At 44.7% G+C, this 21917-nt stretch overlaps 1 long non-coding RNA gene across 1 annotated transcript in view; it reads left to right on the top strand.

Moving 5' to 3' along the window:
• Nucleotides 1-742: 742 nt before the first annotated feature.
• The window catches only part of LOC138757517 (uncharacterized), a 74789-nt gene continuing 53614 nt past the window's right edge, over nt 743-21917 (top strand). The window contains exons 1-2 of the long non-coding RNA XR_011353639.1: nt 743-808; nt 12893-13065. This is a non-coding gene — a long non-coding RNA (uncharacterized lncRNA). The remainder of the gene's footprint in view (nt 809-12892; nt 13066-21917) is intronic.

Raw genomic sequence — 21917 nt, 5'->3', positions numbered from 1 at the left:
TAAAACTTATATGCTAGGTAGGTGATGAAGAAGGCAAATGCAATGCTGGTATTCATTTCAAGAGGCACAGAATATGAGAGCAGGGATGTGATGCTTTATAATGTACTGGTGAGACCTCACTTGGAATATTGCCAACAGTTTTGGGATCCTCATTTAAGAAAGAACATGCCATTTTTGGCAAGGGTTCAGAGGAGATTCGCAAGGTTGATCCCTGGCATTTGAGAGCTTTTTCCTGTACTCGTTAGAATTTAGAATGAGCGGGAGGATCTCATTGAAAAATTTTGAATGTTGAAAGGCATGGACGGAGTAGATTTAGAAAAGTTATTTCCCATGGTGGGAGTCTAGAACAAAAGGGCACAACTTTAGGATTCAGCTTAGAACAGAGACACATAGGAATTTCTTCAGCTAGAAGATGGCAAATCTATGTAAATTGTTGCCACAGGTGGTTGAGGAGGTCAAGTCATTGGGTGTATTTAAGACAGAGATTGATAGGTTCTTGATTAGCAAGTGCACCAAAGGGTATAATGAGAAGGCTGGGCAATGGGGCAGAGTGGGAAAATGGATCTGCTTATAATTAAACGGTGGGGGAGGCTTAATGGCCTGACTATTCAATTTCTTCGCCTATGTCCTTTTGTGAAGGTATGAGAGCCACAGGATAATGCATTTTTTTTTTGCTAATGTACAGGAGATTGATTGATGTTTGACTGAATAAAGATTTCAAAGTTTCTTCTGGTACAGGATCCCACTGATTGCATGCAAATCACTTCTTGGAAGCTCATGCCAATTTGCAGATGATCCACAATGCAAGGTAGTTCTACTTCCTCTCAGAAACTGGAATGTGATCAACAGGAGATGCTTAGTATGTTCATTTTTATTACTTCAGTGACATCTATTTAAGTTAGGAATACATCTTTAAACCATCGGTTGTGTGGCATAATCAATTACCACCCAAAGGCATGAAGCAGAAATCAAAGGCTTTATTAATCAGAAAACCTTGGCATGACTCAACGTCAGGGGTGCCCAACCTTTTAATTTTACATTTTTAATTTAGATGGACAGCACAGTAACAGGCCATTTCGGCCCATATGTCTGTGGCGCCCAAATAACCTTTCTTTTTCTTTGGCTTGGCTTCGCGGACGAAGATTTATGGAGGGGGTAAAAGTCCACGTCAGCTGCAGGCTCGATTGTGGCTGACAAGTCCGATGCGGGACAGGCAGACACCGTTGCAGCGGTTGCAGGGGAAAATTGGTTGGTTGGGGTTGGGTGTTGGGTTTTTCCTCCTTTGTCTTTTATCAGTGAGGTGGGCTCTGCGGTCTTCTTCAAAGGAGATTGCTGCCCGCCGAACTGTGAGGTGCCAAGATGCACGGTTTGAGGCGATATCAGCCCACTGGCGGTGGTCAATGTGGCAGGCACCAAGAGATTTCTTTAGGCAGTCCTTGTACCTCTTTGGTGCACCTCTGTCACGGTGGCCAGTGGAGAGCTCGCCATATAACACGATCTTCGGAAGGCGATGGTCCTCCATTCTGGAGACGTCACCCACCCAGCGCAGCTGGATCTTCAGCAGCGTGGACTAGATGCTGTCAGCCTCTGCCATCTCGAGTACTTCGATGTTAGGGATGAAGTCACTCCAATGAATTTTGAGGATGGAGCGGAGACAACGCTGGTGGAAGCGTTCTAGGAGCCGTAGGTGATGCCGGTAGAGGACCCATGATTCGGAGCTGAACAGGAGTGTGGGTATGACAACGGCTCTGTATACGCTAATCTTTGTGAGGTTTTTCAGTTGGTTGTTTTTCCAGACTCTTTTGTGTAGTCTTCCAAAGGCGCTATTTGCCTTGGAGAGTCTGTTGTCTATCTCGTTGTCGATCCTTGCATCTGATGAAATGGTGCATCCGAGATAGGTAAACTGGTTGACCGTTTTGAGTTTTGTGTGCCCAAATAACCTACACTCCTGGTATATACACGTGGCCTGAAATGGCCTGTTACTGTGCTGTATGTCTAAATTAAAGATTAAAAATTAAAAGTTAGCTACCCCTGCTCGACATGCTGCCAGCTCTCCTCCATGGCAGGTGTGAATGAAAAGACTAGGGCTATCAGCCTTTATTAGGGAGCTTACGAGGAGGAAGTAGAGGTACAGAAGGTGGACCATCCTGCCCAGTCCAGCAAGATCATGCCTTCAGTACCACATTCCACCACATTCACCCCATCTTTTTTGGATGACGTCTGGTGGGCTGAAGCAAGACAATGTCCATCGGCACAGGTCTTTTAGTCCATAACCATTCATAAGTTCAGCTAATCCAGTGGTTTTATCTGGTGCTGCGTTCGCCACAGCATTGTTTGCGTCATTGGTTCCTGGAAAATGATGGTTTATTAAGCAGGCTGAGTGTTGGAAGGCTGAACTGTGTCTGCGTGTCCCAGTTCCATGGGGATGGGGAAATAGTTTGTAGGTGGAGGAGGTGGCAGTCTGGGGGGCTGTGGTCCTGGTGGAATCACTTCATCGCTTGTCAGTATGATCCCTAGAGCTGACTGGTCACCGACAAAGGCTACTGGGTGCACCTCCTGTGCGGGGCCCCCGCTTGAGCCAGGTCCAGGATGGACACTGTGTCCACCTGTCCATCTGGGTACCTTACCAGAGCATTCTGTGGGTTAGCATGCAGGAGGTGCATTTCCTCAATCAGTGCATCCACCTTGTAGGTTCTAACATGCTTCTGGAGAAGCATCGGCCTTGGGATCATCAGCCAGACCAGCAGCGTGGTTCCCAATGCCAGCCTCCTAGGAAAGGAGAACATTTTTGTAATGTGGGGTCACAGTACAAAGTAGGGACCTAGTGGCCTGCAGCACTTCTGAAGGACCTCTTGCTACTAGGAGAGGGGCATCCCAAAGCTGCCTTCCATATCCTACCATTCTCCCTCTTTACTTGCCCATTCCCATGGGGGTTGTAGCTGCTGGTTCTTCTCATGGCTATGCCCTTGGAAAGGAAGTATTGCTACAAATCCTCACTCATGAATGAAGACCCCCTGATCACTGTGAACATAACTGGAGTATCCAAACATAGAAAATACAGTGTGGAGTGCTTTAATGATCTTGGAGATGGCGAATAGGAAACGTCAGTACTCATCCACAATATTCAGGAAGTAGACATTTCAATTTGTGGATAGGAGGGGATTCTTGAAGCCATGCTAAGATATTCAAAGGAGCGAGTGGCCTTAATGAGCAGGGCTCTCTCCGATGAGTGAGAACATGGCTTGCATTCTGCAGACTGAGCAATTGCAAGTCACCTCCTTGAACTCCTCTACTGAATAGGGGAGGTTACAAGCCCTCACAAAATGGTAGAAACTTGTGACCCCAGGGTGGCAGATGGAGGGCTTCGAGATGGTCTACTTGTGCCCTGGTGTGGGTTCCCCTGGACAGAGCATCGAGTGGCTCATTGAGCTTGTTATCTGATACAAGATCTCATAATTATAGGTGGACAGCTCAATTCTTCCCCTTATGATCTTGTTACTTTTAATTTTACCCTGCTGTAAACATGAAAGTCCTGCTCACTGGTCCATCAGCAAGGTGAATGGTTTCCCAGCCAAATAGTGCCTCCAGTGACATACAGCCTCCAGAATAGCCTGTACCTCTTTTTCAATGGCAGAGTGCCTGAGTTCAGGGCCTTGGATGCTTAGGGAGAAAAATGCCTGCTTGGTTCAGCATGGCGGCTGAGGAGAAGTCGGAGATATCGGTCTCCATTTGGAAAAGGACACATTCATCAATGGCTTGCATTGCCGGCTTGGCAATCTCATCCTTAATGCCCTCAAAAGCCTCTGGGGCCACTGCCGATGAGCAAAGGTGATGGTTTTCACCAGGGGTTGGGCCTGTCAGTATAGTTTGTGATCCACTGGACATAGTACAAGAAGAGCCCCAAGACCTTTTTAAAGCCTTGGGGTTCTGGGGCAGAGGCAGTTCCAGAAGGGAGTGCATGCACTCAGTGTCGGGGGCGATGACGCCATGCTCCACCACGCACCCTTGTATTGCCAGCTGCTTGTTGCTAAACACATACTATTCCTTATGTACATGAGGTTGAGGGATTTTGCGGTGCCAGGTACATCTAAAGGTTCTTGTGTTACTCTTGGTTATAGTTGCAGATAATGGCATTATCCAAATAGGGATAAGTAGCTTTTAATTTATTATCATCCACCATGTGATCTGTCTCCCTTTGTAACACTGACACTCCATTCTTGAGGTCGAATATGACCCACAGAAAGTGATAGAGGTGGGCATTTGCCTCAAATACCATGTACAGCCAGTCTTCTGGGTGAATTGGAATTTGGTGATGTGCCAGTTTGAGGTCTACAGTGGAGAAGACCCTCAAATGGATGATCTCATTCACCATATTGGATATGTGGGGGAGATAGTAGGCATCTTAAGGTGAACCTTTTGATGGTCTGGCTGTAATCAATGACTATCTGGTGCTTCTCCCCACTCTACATCACCACTGCTGCACTCTCCAGGGGCTGGTACTGTGTTCCATTATGCCCTCCCCCAGTAGTCACCCGACTTCCAGTTTTATGAATTCCTTGACACTAGGGATGTATTGCCTTCTCTCAGAGGCAACTGGTTTGCAGTTCAGGGTGAGGTTTTGGAACAGAGGGGGCAAAAGGACCAGAGGTGGTCAAACTGAAAGTCAGATGCCCTGCCCGGCATTCTGGTATGTGACTTGGACTTGTCATTACTGACCATAGGGTGACAGGGGTGGGGGGGGGGGGTGTGGTCCATCAACTGCATCAGCACACCCTTAAGCTGGAACTGTAAATCTAGCCCCAATATGATGAATGCACAGAAGTGGGGCATCACCAGCAGTTTGAAGATTTTATACTTCGTGCCCTTCACAGTTAGGATGACTGTGCAACCCCCACTAATTTCTGTGGATAGTGATTTGGAAGCTAGCGATACCTTGCATTTCGACGGGAACACTGTCAGGGAATAACTGGGCCGTGCTAAGTGTATGAATCTCTGTGCTTCCTGTGCAAACAGGCAGCCTCTGGTGTGGCCATTTACATCAATGTCCATTATTGATCGCTCGAGCTGGTGTGGTCTGTCCTGGTCCAGCATGATGGGGGCTAGTGTCAGCGCACTGTCTGAGTTGCTGCTGCTATATCGTTGGGATGGCTGCTGCCAAGTTTGCACCTGGGAGATCGCGAAGATGGCTGCCCCATGGATCGCATGTGGTGGAATCCGGAAGAGAAGCCAGATGTGACACTGGAAGTGGATTGGCCCAAGATGGCGACACTGATAGTGGTCCACACACAGCACTGCTATAGTGGTGTTTAGGGAGCATAACTTTGCATAGTGCCACTTCCTCCAGCAATTTGAAAAGGTTGCGTTACGAACCGGATAGTACTTCCGTGGGTGTTTGATTTGGCAGCAATAGTTGTACCTTTTATACTCAGTGGTGGCAATGGTAGTCAGGGGCCCTTAGTCCAAAGATGGCACCACCAGTTCTCCCCACCTGGCAACTGTATGGCCTGCTAACTAGGCCTCTGCATTCTTTTAGGCAGTCCCCAGTGATCAGGCCATCTTCACGACTTGCTGAAGAGACCAGTCGCCTTTCTCCAGGCGTCGTCCCTGATGTGATAGGAGAGGAAGCCCCTGACTAGCCCTTTGTGAATGAGCTCCTCCTGGTTGGTCACTGTAGTCACATCCAAGCAGTCATGCCCCAGCTCCCGCATGGCTCTTACAAAATTGTTGACTGATTGACCATGGCCCTCGCATTGGGTGCTGAGTTGGTAATGAGCATACATAGTGTTCATTGGGGCTTCGTATTGCTGTCACAGTAGCGCCATTGCTTCGTCGGATTATTTGGTACGCTCAGTGGCCCACCGCTGCAAAGAACAAGTCATATCGATGGCCATTGGCTATGATTTCATGGTGCCTCATGTAGGCCTTCAGGGAATGCAGCCACATGTCGAACCTGATGGAGGCCTCTGGTTCCTTTGGATCAGTTTCCAGCTTCTCCAGTCTAATCTCCTTGTCCTTGGCAATGAAAATTCTGATTAATAAATTGTGGCACGATCAATGACCATCCGCAGACATGAAGCAAGCAGTCAAAGGCTTTATTAATCAGAAAACCTTGGCATGTCTCTACAAGGCAGGTATGAGGGAAGAGACTAGGGCTATCAGCCTTTATTAGGGATCTTACAGGGAGGAGCTACAGGTACAGAAGGTGGGCATACCTGCCCAGTCCAGAAAGGTCATGCTTGCAATACTGGATTCTGCCACCAGTTGCTAATTGGACATTAAGTTCCATAACACCAATAGACAAGCATCGATTGTAACAAATACCACACAAAGTGAGATAGAACAGGCCAGTAGAGTAACATTCTGTGGAAGATGTGTCTTTTTCTTCGTGTGCAGCTGATAACTCCATAAATCCACTGTGATAAATGAGCAACCAGCTAATTGTCACAGTCATAGAAGGATTTAAATAATTCAGGATATACCTGACTTAGAAACGTTTAAAATCAATCACTAATTTAAGTAAAAGATTTTAAACAATAAGCTCTATCAAAAACAGTAAAAAGTAAAAATCAACAGGAACATTAACAATTACTATTAAACAGTTAAAAACTTTTAGAAAGCTACGGCTATCTAAAAAAAAGACACCTTCTCCCTCACTATCAAACTCTGTTGAAGTCATGAGAGTTTTTACTCCTCCTAAATTGAGAAAATTCCACACTTGAAGAAACACAGCAAAAATAATTCCCTTTTTAGGCTTAATGGAAAGACAAATGGTGGAATTTCATGAAACTGAAGGTGCCAACTTGTGAATAAATCACGAATTTCTCTGTTTGGGTGGGCATATGCAAGAGCCCATGACTTGCTCAAATTTAAATGTAGAAATGCCGGACCAAGTTAAACACATTCCAAGATACTTCCTTGACATTGAAAATGTATTCAAAAATATGCATTTTGCAGTAGGCAAAAGGTTAATTCAATGACTGCAACAGCAAGGATTGCATAAAGAACAGAATTTGAAGGTCAGAGGATGAAATTAATCCAATGTCAATTGATTCCATCTGAAGTTGCAGTTTTTCTTGTAAATCAAATAATATTTGTGAATGTAGGTCTAACACTGAATGATTACCCTTGGATAGATACATTGTGGTCACGGTATATTGTAATACCTTAAAGTGTGATTCAGAGGACACACCATTTATTTCTCATCAACTAAAAGCCATGCATACAAGAAAGCTGAACCTAGGTCTTGACAAACTGCAACATGTTCTGAATGAATGAACAAGAGGTTTTCTTTATTCATGATGCATATAATGTGAGAACAGTTAGTAACAATTGTGTTCTGCAAATAAAAAAAAACGATAGTAAGAGGAAGTCAGGAGTATGGGAGGCTTGTGGGTGTGGGGTGGGATTTTTCTCTCCTAACACCTCCTAGCAACTGTCAGCTGGAACACACCAGCTTATCTCATTCTGACTTCCCATTCCATTAAATATGGTTTAAAATGTCAACCAATTGGGTCCGTCTTGCAGTGAACTCTTTAAAGACTATCTGTTTGGTCTCTTGTGGATCTAGCATTCTTGACCAACCAATCTAGCAAAAGGAATCTCAGTTTGCCATTTGGTACCCTTATTCTCATTGTGAAGGAATAATAACTTGCATTTCTCTTCTAGTGTTCTTCAATGTTCTGAGATATCAAATAATAAAATTGAACTGCAAATAGAATATACATGACTGAATCACAGCATGTCATCAGATGCTGTTTGATTTGTTGGAAACAGTGTATAGGATTCCAAAATAACAATTCCAATTCTCTGTGTCTTAAGAATGAATTGCATATTTTACAATAATCTGATTAGCATCACATTGTATTACTTCATATTCAAGGAATAGAAATAGGATTTGGGGTCAGCTGGCCAATGGTATTCTTTTTGTTTCAAGCACATTGCCTTTCATCTCTATATAATCATCTTGTTGCGGCAGCTATGATGAAGGAGACTAATGACCACCACGTTGGAGGTTCTCAACGATCGTTTAATTCAAATCCCGTATGCGCCCCTTTAAGAGAAACGTGAGCTCCACCCCACGCGGACGGTGATGTCATTATGGCTGCCTGAAGCGTGCACTGGGCTAAAGCCATGAGGCAAGGAGGTCCCCCGACAGCACCATCGGTTCACCATGAGTATGTGCGCTGCCACACAACCCCCTCCCCCACAGAACCGGCTTACACGTCCTTCCACTTGGGTGAATGTCCTTGGCGCTTGGGCTGAGCCATTTGAACCGGTTGAGTGAGGTCCCGGTGCACTGCCTTGAGGCGGTCTACTGTAAACAGTTTGATTTTACCCTCAATGTCCAATGTGAAGGTCTTGCCGGACTGCTGCAGGACTCTGTACGGACCTTCATAAGGGCACTGCAGGGGTGCAGTGTGCAGGCCGCACCGGACAAAGATGAATTCAGCTGCATCCAGCTCTTTGGGCATTTGGGCTGATCAGGTACTGTGGTACGTAGGAGGCGGGGGGCCAGCGAGGAGCATTTGTTGCGGAGATCTGCCAATAGGGCTGGGTGGTCATTTGTGGAGCCTGTTTCTGGGCTAAAGAACTCACCAGGTAGCGACAGTGGCACCCTGTACACCAACTCTGTGGTTGATACCTGTAGATCCTCCTTCAGACCTGTCCTCATACCAAGGAGGACCCAGGGCAACTCGTCTGCCCATCCAGGGCCGGTGAGGTGGGCCATGAGGGCCAACTTCAGTTAGCGGTGTAATTGCTCCACCAGGCCATTAGCTTGTGGGTGATATGCTGTGGTGTGGTGGAACTTAATCCCCAGCAGGCTCACCAGTCCAGAGGGCGGACATGAATTGGGCACCTCTGTCACTGGTGATGTGTGCCAAGACTCCGAACCTATTCTTTGATGGGAATAGCTTCCGGCCATCTCGTGGTCCAGTCGACCACTGTCAACAGGTAGCATGCCTCCATAGACACCAGTAGGGGGCCCACAATATCAATATTTATTTGCTGGAACCTTTTGACTGCCGGGTCGAACTGTTGAATCAGGGCCTTCGTATGCTGGTAGACCTTGGAGGTCTGGCACTATGTGCACCTCCTTACCATTTGGACTACCTCCTTCTTGAGCCCATGCCACACAAACCGCTCTGCCACCATACACACTGATGTCTTGACCAAGGGGTGTGCTAGATCGTGGACCATGCTAAAGGCCTGTGACCTCCACTGCAGTTGGACTACCGGGCACGATGAACCGGTGGAAAAGTCACAGAGCAACGTGTCTGGGCTGCCTGGAAAATGGATGTCATGAAGGCGGAGCCCTGTAATGGTGGTACGTGGGCCTGCATTTCTGTGTCTTCCCTCTATGCCTGCGCCAACTAGGTGTAGTTTAGGCCGGGGGGAGAGGCTGTGGATAGTGGGTCAAGAGACCACGTCCGCCACAACATTGTCTCTACCTGCCCTGTGCCGGATGTCGGTGGTAAACTCCAACATGTAGGAGAGATGGCGTTGCTGGTGAGCCGACCAGGGATCTTTGGCCATCGCGAGGGCCTGCATGAGTGGCTTGTGATCGGTGAACGTAATGATCAACCTGCCCTCCAAGAAGTACCGGAATTGTTGGATGGCCAGGTACAGGGCCAGGAGCTCCCTGTCGAAGGCGCCGTACTTGAGCTCCAGAGGTCGAAGGTGCCTACTGAAGAAAGCCAGCCAGCGTCACCAGCCATCGATCCACTGCTCCAGCACACCCCCAATGGCCATGACCGAGGCATCTACCGAGAGCGCGGTGTGGGCCTCTGGGCTAATAGTGTGGCGCTCGCCAGTGCGTCCTTTGGTGTTGCAAAGGCACCCTCCACCTCTTCCGACCAAACCAGGACTTTATCTTTTGCAGCAATCATCGAGAATAATGGCCATATGATGTAGGCCTCACCAGGGATGAACTGATGGTAAAAGTTCACCATACCAACAAACTCTTGCAGGCCCTTAAGGGTGATGTGTTTTGGAAACTGATGCACGACCGCAACTTTTTCTGATGCCGAAGCGGCTCTGGCCGCCGAGATGTTGTGTCCCAGGAAATGGCACTTGGTCACATTGACCGTGAGGCCAAACTCTGCCAAACGGGAAAACAGGGTATGGAGATGGACCTTGTGCTCCTTGTGGTCACGGCTGGGAATAAGAATGTCATTGAGGTATATGAACACAAAGTCCAGGTCCCTGCCCTCTGCGTCCATCAGTTGCTGGAAAGTCTGGGCTGCATATTTAAGTCCAAAGGGCATCCACAAGAATTCAAATGGCCCGAACGGGGTGATGATCGTGGTCTTACCAATGTCTTCAGGATGGACCGGATCTGATGGTAGCCCCGTACCAGGTCGACTTTTGAGAAGACCTGGGCGCCGTGCAGGTTTGCTGTGAAGTCTTGAATGTGCAGGATGGGATAACTGTCCGGCATAGTTGTGTTGTTCAGGTGCCGATAATCCCTGCAGGGACACCAGCCCCCAGAAGACTTGGGGCCCATGTGGAGAGGGGAGGCCCAGGGACTGTCGGATCGGCGGACAATGCCCAACTCCTGCAGGCGGGAGAACTCCTCTTTGGCCAACTGTAGCTTCTCGGGCGGTAGTCGCCTGGACTTGGTGTGCAGCGGGGGGTGGGGGGGACTTTGCATGGAGATGTGGTGATAGACCCCATGCTGGGGCATGGCGGAGCTGAACTGCGGATGTGGGATGGTGGGGAACTTGTCGAGTATGCTGGAATACTCGTCCCTGGAGCAGTGATGGCAGCTATCTCCAGCTTGCAGACTTCCGCAGCATCGAGGCGGACTGAGTGGAAAGAGTGAATGTTGACTAGTTGTTTGCCCTTAACATCCACCAGCAGGCCATGCGCTCTGAGTAAATTGGCCCCCAACAACGCAGTACCCACTGAGCCCAGCACGAACCTCCAGCGGAACTTGTCTTTCCCAATCTGGATCTGTACCCTGTTGGTGCCGAAGGTTTTAATAGCGGAACCGTTGGCTGCCCTTAGGGTGGGATCCCGTGCTTGGGAGTGGGTCTCGAGGGCGGTTGGTGGTAAGATGCTCAGTTCTGCTCCAGTGTCCACCAGGAAATGCTAGCCGGTGGACTTATTGGTCACATGCAGGAGGCTGTTCGCATGGCTAGTTGCCGCAGCCATCAACGGTGGCTAGCCAAGTCATTTCCCTGAAAGGTATAGGGCTGCTTGCGCCCCCCCAGCGTTGGTGGTAGAAGCACCAGGTAGGGTGGTGCTACTCCGCCTTTTGCTTGGTGGCGGGGGTGGGGCAGGTGACCTGGATGAGGACAGCTTCATTTTCCCTTTTAGTTCGCCAGAGTGTGTCTGCTCGGGCCGCGACATTCTGTGGGTCCATGAAGTCCTCGTCTGCCAGCAGGAGTTGAATGTTTTCAGGCATCTGCTCCAAGAATATCTGGTGGAACAAGAAACAGGGCTTGTGATCCTCCTCCAGCACCAGCATCCCATCCATCAGGGCCAACATTGTTCTGTCTCCTGGCCCATCTAGATGCAGGAGTCTGAAGGCGCACTGCTGTGGGGAAAGACCGAATGTGCCAAGAAGGAGGTTCTTGAGGGTAGGATATTTACCCTCAGCCGGCGGGTCATGGATGAGGTCGTCCACTCTGGCCGCGGTCTCCTCGTCGATATCATGGTGTCTGAAGAAATGTTCCTGAGGTGAAACTGCACCTCCGCCTTCCCAAACCACGTATGTGGGCGATGTGTTCAGAAAGGGGGCAGTTTCACCGCGACAGCGTTGATCTCTGTGGGATCCACGCTGGGAGGCCAGAAAAATGTCTGGACTCATCGGGGTCACCAATGTAGCAGCAGCTACGATGAAGGAGACTAATGACCACCATGTTGGAGGTTCTCAACGTCTGTTTAATTCAAATCCCACACACACCCCTTTAAGGGCAGCGTGATCTCTGCCGCCGCATGTGTAGTGACATCATTATGGCTGCCTGAGGCGAACGCTGGGCTAAAGCCACGAGGCAAGGAGGTCCCCTGATGGCGTCATCTTCTCGTGGCTGCCCCGCTACGAGTATATGTGCCACCACAATCTGATCAGTTACTTTCTTCCTTGATCATGATTGACTATGGTGCTGGGGGTGGGGGGGGGGGGGGTGGGGGGGAGTGAGGGTGTGAAAAGGTGAGGAGAGTCTCCAGATAATAATGCAAAGAGTGGGTACAGACAGCAGCTTGCACTGGGAAAGCTGTAATGCTGCTTTCATTTCTACCATTTACTGAGCCAGGGGTCAATTTGGAAGCACTACTGTGGACAAAGACCAGGCATCAGATGATTTCCTTCACTCAAGTTATTCATCTTCTGCTGGGTCTTAAATCTTCCCACTTCTCAATTTTGGGGCACTTTTTGCAACCCTATAAGTCTACTTTTCTAAAAAAAACTGTCTGAGTTACCATAGATTTATTCTGTCATAGTATTTCATATTTTTTAATGGAATGGAAGAATGGTAGAACATTGCAGATTCTAATAATTCTTTAACCATATAACCATATAACCACTTACAGCACAGAACAGGCCAGTTCGGCCCTACTAGTCCATGCTGTAACAAGTTCCCACCCTCCTAGTCCCACTGACCAGCACCCGGTCCATACCCCTCCAGTCCTCTCCTCTCCATGTAACTATCCAGGCTATCCTTAAATGTAACCAATGATCCCGCCTCGACCACGTCTGCCGGAAGCTCATTCCACTTTGGATAATGCCACCCGCCCCTTTATATTTATTAATGTCCAATTTCTATTTATGGCCTTTTGCTGTATTCTCATCTCTACGTGAACCCATCAAACCTCCTGAACATGAAGATTTTCATCTGGTCTACTTTATTAAAATCTGTAAATTTACTTGTGCAAATTTACCTCTTAATAGGAGATATATAGGAGACAGCAAATGCTGGAATTGGAAGCTAAACATAATCTGCTGGAGGAACTCGGAAGATCGAGCAGCATCACTGGGAGCAAAGTGTGGGTGATGTTTCAGCCTTTATAGAGACTGGAGAAATATAGTAGAGGAACCAGTGCAAAGAAGACAGAGTGAGAGAGGTGAGACAAGGGTCCCAGATTGTTAAACCGGGTAGAGGTGATATATGATGAACAGAGGCAGTAGATTGGTAGATACCAAGAAAAGCAAGAGAACTAAAGGGATCATGTGCAGGAAAATGAGTCCTACAGGATGGAATGGGTGATTATACAAAGGTTGTCAGTGCTAGTATCTATAAGAAAAGCTGGGAATGGTAGTATGATGAGAGAGAGAACAAAAAAATCTAGTGGGGTGAGGAATTAAAACAAAGGTTTGTGGATGTGTATTGAGAGGGGCTAGGTGGGGGAAGATAGGAAAGAGGACTAAAAAGGAAAGGAGTGGGGAAGATCAAAATGAAGAGTGAGGCAACTCATTACCTGAATGCAAAATAAAAAATGTTCATGCCGTTGGGCTGTTGACTGTCCAGGTGGAATATGAGGTTCTGTTGCTCTTGTTTATATTGGGCATCACTCTGACAGAAGAGAAGGCCCAGGACAGACAGGTCTGTGTGAGAAAGGGAAAACGAGTTGAAATGGCATGCAACTGAGAGCTCAGAATGACTATTGTGGACAGAATGTAGATGCATAACATAGAGTTTTGAATAGTAAATCATATTTTCAAAATCTAGATATCTCCATAATTACATAACCTGCATTAGATAAAATGTTATCTTTCCTATGAATGGTATTTAATTGGTCTTGATACTCTTGGATTAGATCTACCTACCTTTTTAAATGTGTGAAACTTGTATGAATTATTTGGCACCATTCCCTTTTCAAATGATTTCTTATATATTTAATAGTACTATAATCTGTGTTCCGTCCACTTACGTTTTTTGTTAGTTATCAGTTGTTTCCCCTTTCTACATGAATGCATTAACAGCTTATGATCTCTTTTATGTTTATTGTAAAATGGTGTAGAATGTCCTTACTCATTTATAGTGAAGAATTGGAATCTTACCAAAGCACATCAGAGATTCATTTCATTCAAAATTCAAACGGGAAAATACTCAAATGCTGGAAATCTGAAATAAAAGAGCAACTGTCAAAATGGGACAAAAGAGCTGTTAGTGACAGAAAAAGAAAGGCAGCCTAATTTTTTTGACTGTCACAGTTCATTGGAATGAGGCCTTTGAATGAAGCATTGAGTGTCATGCAATATTTATCTGTGCCATTGAACAACAGTTCTAAAAAAAAGAAACAATGTTGCACGCGATATAAGCTTGTTATAATTAATATTCTGTCAAACTTTGAAAAATCAAAACAAGTTCTATGATGTACCATGTGTCAAACATCATGATTGATAATGTCTATTGCACACTACGATTATTTTCCTGAAGTTGACATCTTCCTGCATCTTCACAATCTGCTGCCATAAATGTTTCATGCATGCTGTCTATCATTAGCTTAATTCACGTGCACTGACAATACCTTAGCCAGGGATTTAGCACAGTCTTTGACAACCCTGCAGCATTTTCTTATTGCTAAATAAATACCTGGGTCCTAAAATTTTGCAGATTTATCCAAATATACACAACAATCCAAAAGTCTAAATTTGCCATCATCCAGATTTTTCTTGATTTCTGCACAAAAGCTCTATAAAACTCCCATTACATGCATCCAACCACAGAGCAGGAGCTTGCTGTATTTCTCAGCAGTTACAATGGAGAATCAGCTCACAGATCCTGCACCAGCTTAGACCTGGCATAGAATCCATGAGCTCATTTGAATAGGAATTTTTGAGATGAGATAATGATGAGTTTATTGTTTAATACATAAGTACAATGTACAGATGCATCAACATTCTTACCTGCTGCAGCCAGGCATGTAGAAATAAGATGGTAATGGCACAGATTTACCACAGCTTACAAACAAATAAGGAATACATTGACTCATTTCGTTCAGCACATCATGAAGTCAACTTCTTTTATTATTCACTTGGTACAACATTGCATTCTTCAACTCCCAAATACTACCCAGTTAAACAACTCTGACTGTCTCATTGACTAACTGCCACATGGGTGATCCTAACATTCTTACCCTTTTCTTCCTGCATCTGAGATTCATCACCCGTATACTGACACTTCACACACCTGCACATGCGCACGATTACCCCCATACATTGCATTGCTTACGTCATCAGCGGCAGACAGCATCATGCCAATGACGGTAAGTGCACAACCCTGACAGCCCCTCCCCTCCCTTCACCTCTGAGCAATGCAAGGAGATGACTGATTTAAGCTGTCCCACTATCTAATGGTCCGCAGGGCTGACAGTTCATAAGATAGTGGAAGACAGGCGATGCACAGTCTGACTGGCAAGGTTGCAGTTGGTCTTCTGTCGCTGGGTCTGATGCAGAACATGGACTGTCAATATGCTGGCTTCAACCTGTCGATAGAAAGTGTGTCAGATTTTCCATTCCTGTTCATCTCAAAAGTCTTTGACTGGTGTCATAAGACCTAAAAAAGACCATCGTAAACTGTCTGAAATGGTTTGCATCACAATGGAGAAATACATGAGCACAGTGTTGTAAACCATTCAGCACATGAATTGCAGGTGATGTAGATTGGAGTAATCTCACGTTTTCCTGAAGATGATCAACGTAACTAGCTGTATCATAGAGCACTGTGCTTGGACTTGGATTCACAAACTCACTTGTCATATATTAGCTCTGAGCTGAACATCTAAGATTTGCCTTAACAGCTGTATGTACGCAAAGGAGAACCATAGGCAAATGTTTGATCATCACAGAATCATCACCATTTGCTGTTACTGCTGCCTTTAATTGTTGATGGAAACGCTCAACAAGGATGTTGACCTGGTACCATCATACCATTATGATGGTACCATAATTACCATCACATTATGCTAAGCCATAATGTGAATATGGGTAGTGCCACGAAGATCAGTGAGAGCTCAGAACAACGCCAACTTGAACTGCCACCCCTGATCTATTGTAATAGTAGTCAGAACAGAAACATGGAATTAATGAACCACAATAGCTCTAGCAACCATATCTGCAGACATGTCAGTGAGAGGAATGGTTTCCTGCTACCTGCTAGGAGAAAGATATCTCCCCAGGATGGCAGATATGGGCCTACCAAGTGTTGGTGCACATGCTGGAAATGGGAATTTGGAACAACAAAAATCCCCCACCTTGGATTTTGTGTTTCTGGAGACTTTAGAACGTTGACACGGCAAGTAGGTTCTTGCCCATAATCCAACCTGAGGCCAGGTAAAATGCTCTATATCTAGTTTGATTGATGTTCTTCTACCAGGATGCGAGGGATTATGAAGAGTATCAAAAATCTCCCGCCTCAAAGCTGCTGGCACAAAAGGCCTTGGCTTTCCTGTAGGGGAAAAAAAAAATCACAGACTAACTTTTCATCTGATTCATCCAGGTTCACATCTTGAAGATGGAGACCAGAGTTGATCCGGCGATACCAGATCAAAATCGGTCTGCTGTGCACAAGCCATGGCAGTGAAATTAATGGCAATAGTTGTACGTAAGGTATCAATATCATGACTAGATAAGGCATCAGCCATGGCATTCACTTTTCCTCGGATGTGCCATATGGCCGATGAAAATTGTAGGATAAAGTCCAAGTGCTGAATCTCTCTGAGTGATAAGAAATGTGTGCTTGTACTCACAGTATCCACAAGAGGCTGGTGATCTGTATAAATGGTGAGAGGACAACCTTCCAATAAAAAGTTGAAATGTTCCTTTTTTTCCTTTTGAAATAGTTTATTGATTTTAATAAAAACATATACAAACAAAAAGAGTACAATTCAATATGATAGCATGGACAGTTATATAAACTAAATAAGATATAAATTGTAAATCATATTCATAATTTATATTTTAAATAGAATATACTTTTTTTGGAAAAACTAATCATATTTTAATAAAAGAAGAAAATAGTAGAGGAGAAAAACTCAAACTCCTTACCTAGCTGTGTTTTCAGATGCTATGTGTGACTGGTATTAAAGGAAAAACAAAGATTTAAAAAAAATAGAAAAGTGGAAAAGATAAAAGTGAAACAATTTAAATTGCATTTAAGTAAAAGTATAAAGTAAGATACTGAGTAATAAATGATCCCCATAACTTCTGTAATCTTATATCTGAATTATTAATTGAATATCAAATCTTTCCTATGTTCAAACAATGTTCAATCCATGTCACACAACCACTGATCATGAGTAGGCGGGGCAGCATCCATCTATTTAAGTAAAATCACACACATCTCTATAAGAGAGGCAAAAAGATGGCACAAGTCTGAACCAAAGATAAAGAAGAATCATTCCCTCCTGTTGTACCGAAGGGGGCCACCAAAGGATTCCATATTAAATCTATATTGAAATTTTTTGACAAATTAAGGCAAACCTCTCCAGTATTTTGCTAGACTGGGAGAAGTCCAGAACATATGAATTAATGATGCTTCTGCATTCTTACACCTGCTACACCAGAGAGTCATATTAAAATAAAAGCGACACCATTTAGCCAAAGACAAATGCACTTTACGCATCACTTTGATTTGTAAAAGACAAGGTTGAGCACATAACAAAGAGGTATGAACCAACTCAAGAATTGTGTCCCAATCCACATCCACCATAGTCAAATTTAAATCTTGTTCCCAAGCATTTTTGATTTTAACTATCAAAGTCTGATTTAAACATGAAAATGAAGAAATGTTTCCCTGTGAGATACAACTCTGATTCTCCAAATGGTCAGGACCGAGCCTATGTCGGATAAATGGTTTTATCGGAGAACTGGTCATTTAAAAAAAAAACAGCCCAGAATCACTTGTATCAATGCTTAAACAACAACAAACAAATGAAGGCTTTTTAAGCATGAAAATAATATTTAATTCTCACCAAAACAAATGCTGGTTGCTATGCCGCCGCCGATCACTGAGACCGACCATGATATTGCCAATCCCCGGGGAGGCTTCCCGGGCTGGTGGAACACTTACTGGCTAGGCAACAGGCTCCTGCCTCCTCAGTCACCAGAGCTCTAACTCCCTAGTCCTGACTCTGAATCCTCCCCTAAGTTGTAACTAGTTGCCTAACTCTGTATCCAAAAAAAACAAGATCATCAGTGCTAAAAACACATGACAGGGATTGATCACAATGCCAAACTCATGAATCTCTCAAATAATGAGATAAGATAGCGCTTATGCTCCTCTTATTGACACTTGCGACCAAACATGCACATTGGGGAGTCAGGTGTGTGGTAGTAGGCTGAGAGGAGGGTTCAGAGTTGGGAGCTACATTGTACTGAGGAGGGAGGGAAGGGAAGAGAGGTAAGGAATGGGAGAGGGAGGGAGGTGTGAGGAAGTGGAGAGGAGGGAGGAAGGGGAGAGGAGGGAGGAAGGGGATAGGAATGAAGGGAAGTGGGCAGAACATCACTGACCCTGAGGTCTCACTCCTACCGGGAGGCCGCCCTCCTTGATAATGCCAGGACAAGGGATTCTTCTGATTGCTTGTGGCTGGTAGACGGCAGTGCGCAGTTTAAGTTGGAGAAAAATGTCAATAAGGGAAGGTAAAGAAGAAATGGAAAGAGAGAGGGGAGGGAGTTATCTGAAGTTAGGACAGTTGTTCTAATTTCATATTGAGTGAATTGTTTTTCAACCTGTGAGGTCAGTTAGGCTCTGAAAAAAAATGGATAAATGAGGATTTTGGAGAATCTGATTTTGGATAATTAGAATTGTGCTGTAGATGGCCAAGTGTTATCGACTAAACGTATTATATTTTGCCTGAGTTGGTGACAGCCTGGCTGAAAAGAAATCGGCAGAGGTTCCAATTGTTCATGAATTGGTTGTTCTAACATTGCTCACATTTGCTCACTAGCAAATGCATCTGTGGTAAGACAGAGCAACTCATTGGGCTTTTGATGTACAAGCATCGTATCATTCATAAGCGCAGTCCTCTCATTATTGAAAGCATGCACAGCATAATCTCCCAAAGTTAATGGTCTTTTGGAGACAGACCTATCAGATCCTTTCAGTAGTTCAATAAGGAGTAATAGAGATGCAGAAGCATTTGGCAAGAATCGGCGATAAAAATTTGTCATGCATAAAAAAAAATGTCACAACTGGCCAAATGTAACGGGTGCAGAGAATTCTCGAATCTCTCGCACTTTTGATTCATCAGACAAAATACTATGTTGCCATGTCCAAAAAAAACCAAAATCAGCACCACCAAAAACACATTTACTGGGCTTGATCACAATGCCAAATTCATCAATCCCTAAAATGAGATAAGGTAGCACTTCACAGTTGCAACCCGAATATCGTCGATGTAAAAAAAAATGCAAAATCAAGGCCAGAGAGCATGTGGTCCATAAACCGTTGGAATGTGTGCACTGCATTTTGCAAATGAAATTACATTTGCAGAAACTCAACTGTGCTGAAAGGATTAATTACTGCCATCTTATCAACATCAAAATGCTCAATTGGAATCTGAGAGTAAGCACGTACTAGATCTATTTTCACAATTTCATATTTGCCTTGGAGGTTTGCTGAAAAGTCTTGTAAACTGGGGATGCTGTATCAGTCAGGCACAGTAGAATTGTTCAGGATATAATAATCACCACAAGGTCATCATTCCCTAGGAGATTATTTTGGACCCATATGCAACAGCTGTCAGATCCGTGGACCATTACATAGCTGGATAGTTCCAATCAGTCACCTCCTTGCATTGCTCAGAGTTGGAGGGGCTGTTGTGGTTGTGTACTTACCTTCATCAGGAGTGCCAGCTACTGTAAATGATATAAGCGGTGCGACACATGGGAACACCACTTGTAACGGCACTGGTTTACCACAGTTTATAAATAAATAAAGAATACACTCACTTGCACACCAGAAGTCAACTTTATTTTATTATTCAACTGGACACAAAATTGCATTCTTCAACTCCCCAAACACCACCCAGCTAAACTCCACTGATCTTCTCATTGGCTCACTGCCACACAGGTGATCCTGGCACTCTCATTTTCCTCCTTCTACTGAGATTTATAACCCATATACTGACGCTTAACACACCTGCTCACTATTACCCCTGCATGTCACATCACTTACCTTATCAGCGGCGATCAGCACTGCTCCTGACAACTAGTTAGTTGTAAATATCCTACTCACAGCTGCTTGTACTGTGTGGAACTCCAGACAATAGTAACATTTCCTAGACTGCTGAGTTGAAGTGAATTAATACTATCCATGTCACAAGTTCCCTGAATCGATCTTTATTGCCCAATCAGCTTCCTGCTGATCTGAGCTTTTCAAATCTAACTGCCTGAGTTACCTGACTCCAATGTCAGGTCCTGCCTTCAGATAAAATCCCTGTTGAAGTCTGATGCAAGTCTATATTTCAGGCCATAACCCTACCACAAAGTGGTAGAATAATAGGATGAGGAGAGAGGGGGAAGAGCACTGGTTGACAGATGAAAGGTGAATAGTAAAGGGAAAAAATAGAAAAAAATGTAAGAAACTCATAAATGATAAGAGAAAGAGGCTGAGGGGGATGCATTCTGATAGAAGGAAGGAAGGAAAGGGGGTGGTTAGCTAAAGGAATGAAGGTGTGGGTGACAGGCAGGTAGAAAGAATGCGGAAGGGGAAAAAGATTTTTAAAAAAGAGCAGGAATGGGCCGGAAAATTTAGGGAAAGCATGTGAGGTGGGTTAGAGAAAACAAGGGGGGGTGTCACCAGATCTTGCTACTCCTGATGCAGGGTTACAGGCCAAAATGTTGACTAAGTATTTGCCTTCCATGGATGCCACTTGACCCTTTGAGTTCTTCTAGCATCTTGTGTGTTATTCAAATATATAATGTCCACATCTGATCACAGCTATTGGAGGGTTTTCAACTAATTCAACTCATTTCAATGATGTTGAAACTCCATTCCTTGCCCTTTTTGCTTCTGAAACATTGAGGCATAATCAACAATTTAAAGATACATGCCTATGTGATCACATATCTCTCTGCTTCCACTCTGTTATCCAAAAGTCAATGCATTTGTATATATGTTCTATTGCTGCCTTGTTTATGAGACACATCTTCCAACTAAAAGCATTAATGAGGAGGGCCCCACAACTGAATAGTGTTAGGAATTATTCAAGTCTTCTTCAGATTCACTGCCTGGGTTGGCTTTAATTGGTTCATTCAATGTCTTTCTCAGTGCTTTGCTTGGCAGCTACATTTGCTTCCGTATCCACTGCATAGAGCATTAACATCTGTGTTAATGTGGTGTGGAATTGAAGTAATCAAACCATGCAAGGATAACCTTTAGTGAAAGCTGTTTGTTAATCAATTGGGATGATGATTTTATGATAATTTTCATGATGTGATTCCTCAAATGCCCAGTAATGTTACAGAAAAGGAACATGCCAAATTCCTCCTCAGTCTGTAAGGTTTCTCTGGACTATCGAATCCCATTGTCTTTCTGTCTCTATGTTAATGTGATGTGGGGCTTTATTAAAAGTGTCAGAGAAGTCAGTCCTTTGCAATTTCCACAATTTTACACAGCCTTTGATACAATGGCAAAAGAACAGCCAAGGCATGCAGCTATTGCAGAGTAGCCAACTATTCCTGCTTTGTTCAATGAGCCTATTTAAAAGAATGTCAGCATTCGGCACAAGAGACTGATTTAGAAATCCCTGCACACTAAATCTGTGAATGGTTCAAACTGCAATTAGTGCAGCAATGGCTTCAAGGCAAAGATAAAGAAGGCATAATTACAGAATGGGATAGGAAGTCTGCAGTTGGAGATATAGGTGTGGATGAACCACTGTGTAACTGTCAGTGCTGTCTAACTCGAATGTATTGCAAGGCTGGCCTGCCCCTGCACCTGTGAATCCTCCCCTCAGAATTCCCATAAAGG

This window comes from Narcine bancroftii, chromosome 3 (genome assembly GCF_036971445.1).
Source record: "Narcine bancroftii isolate sNarBan1 chromosome 3, sNarBan1.hap1, whole genome shotgun sequence".
NCBI classification, from domain to species: domain Eukaryota; kingdom Metazoa; phylum Chordata; class Chondrichthyes; order Torpediniformes; family Narcinidae; genus Narcine; species Narcine bancroftii.
This window is presented reverse-complemented; position numbering and strand designations above follow the sequence as displayed.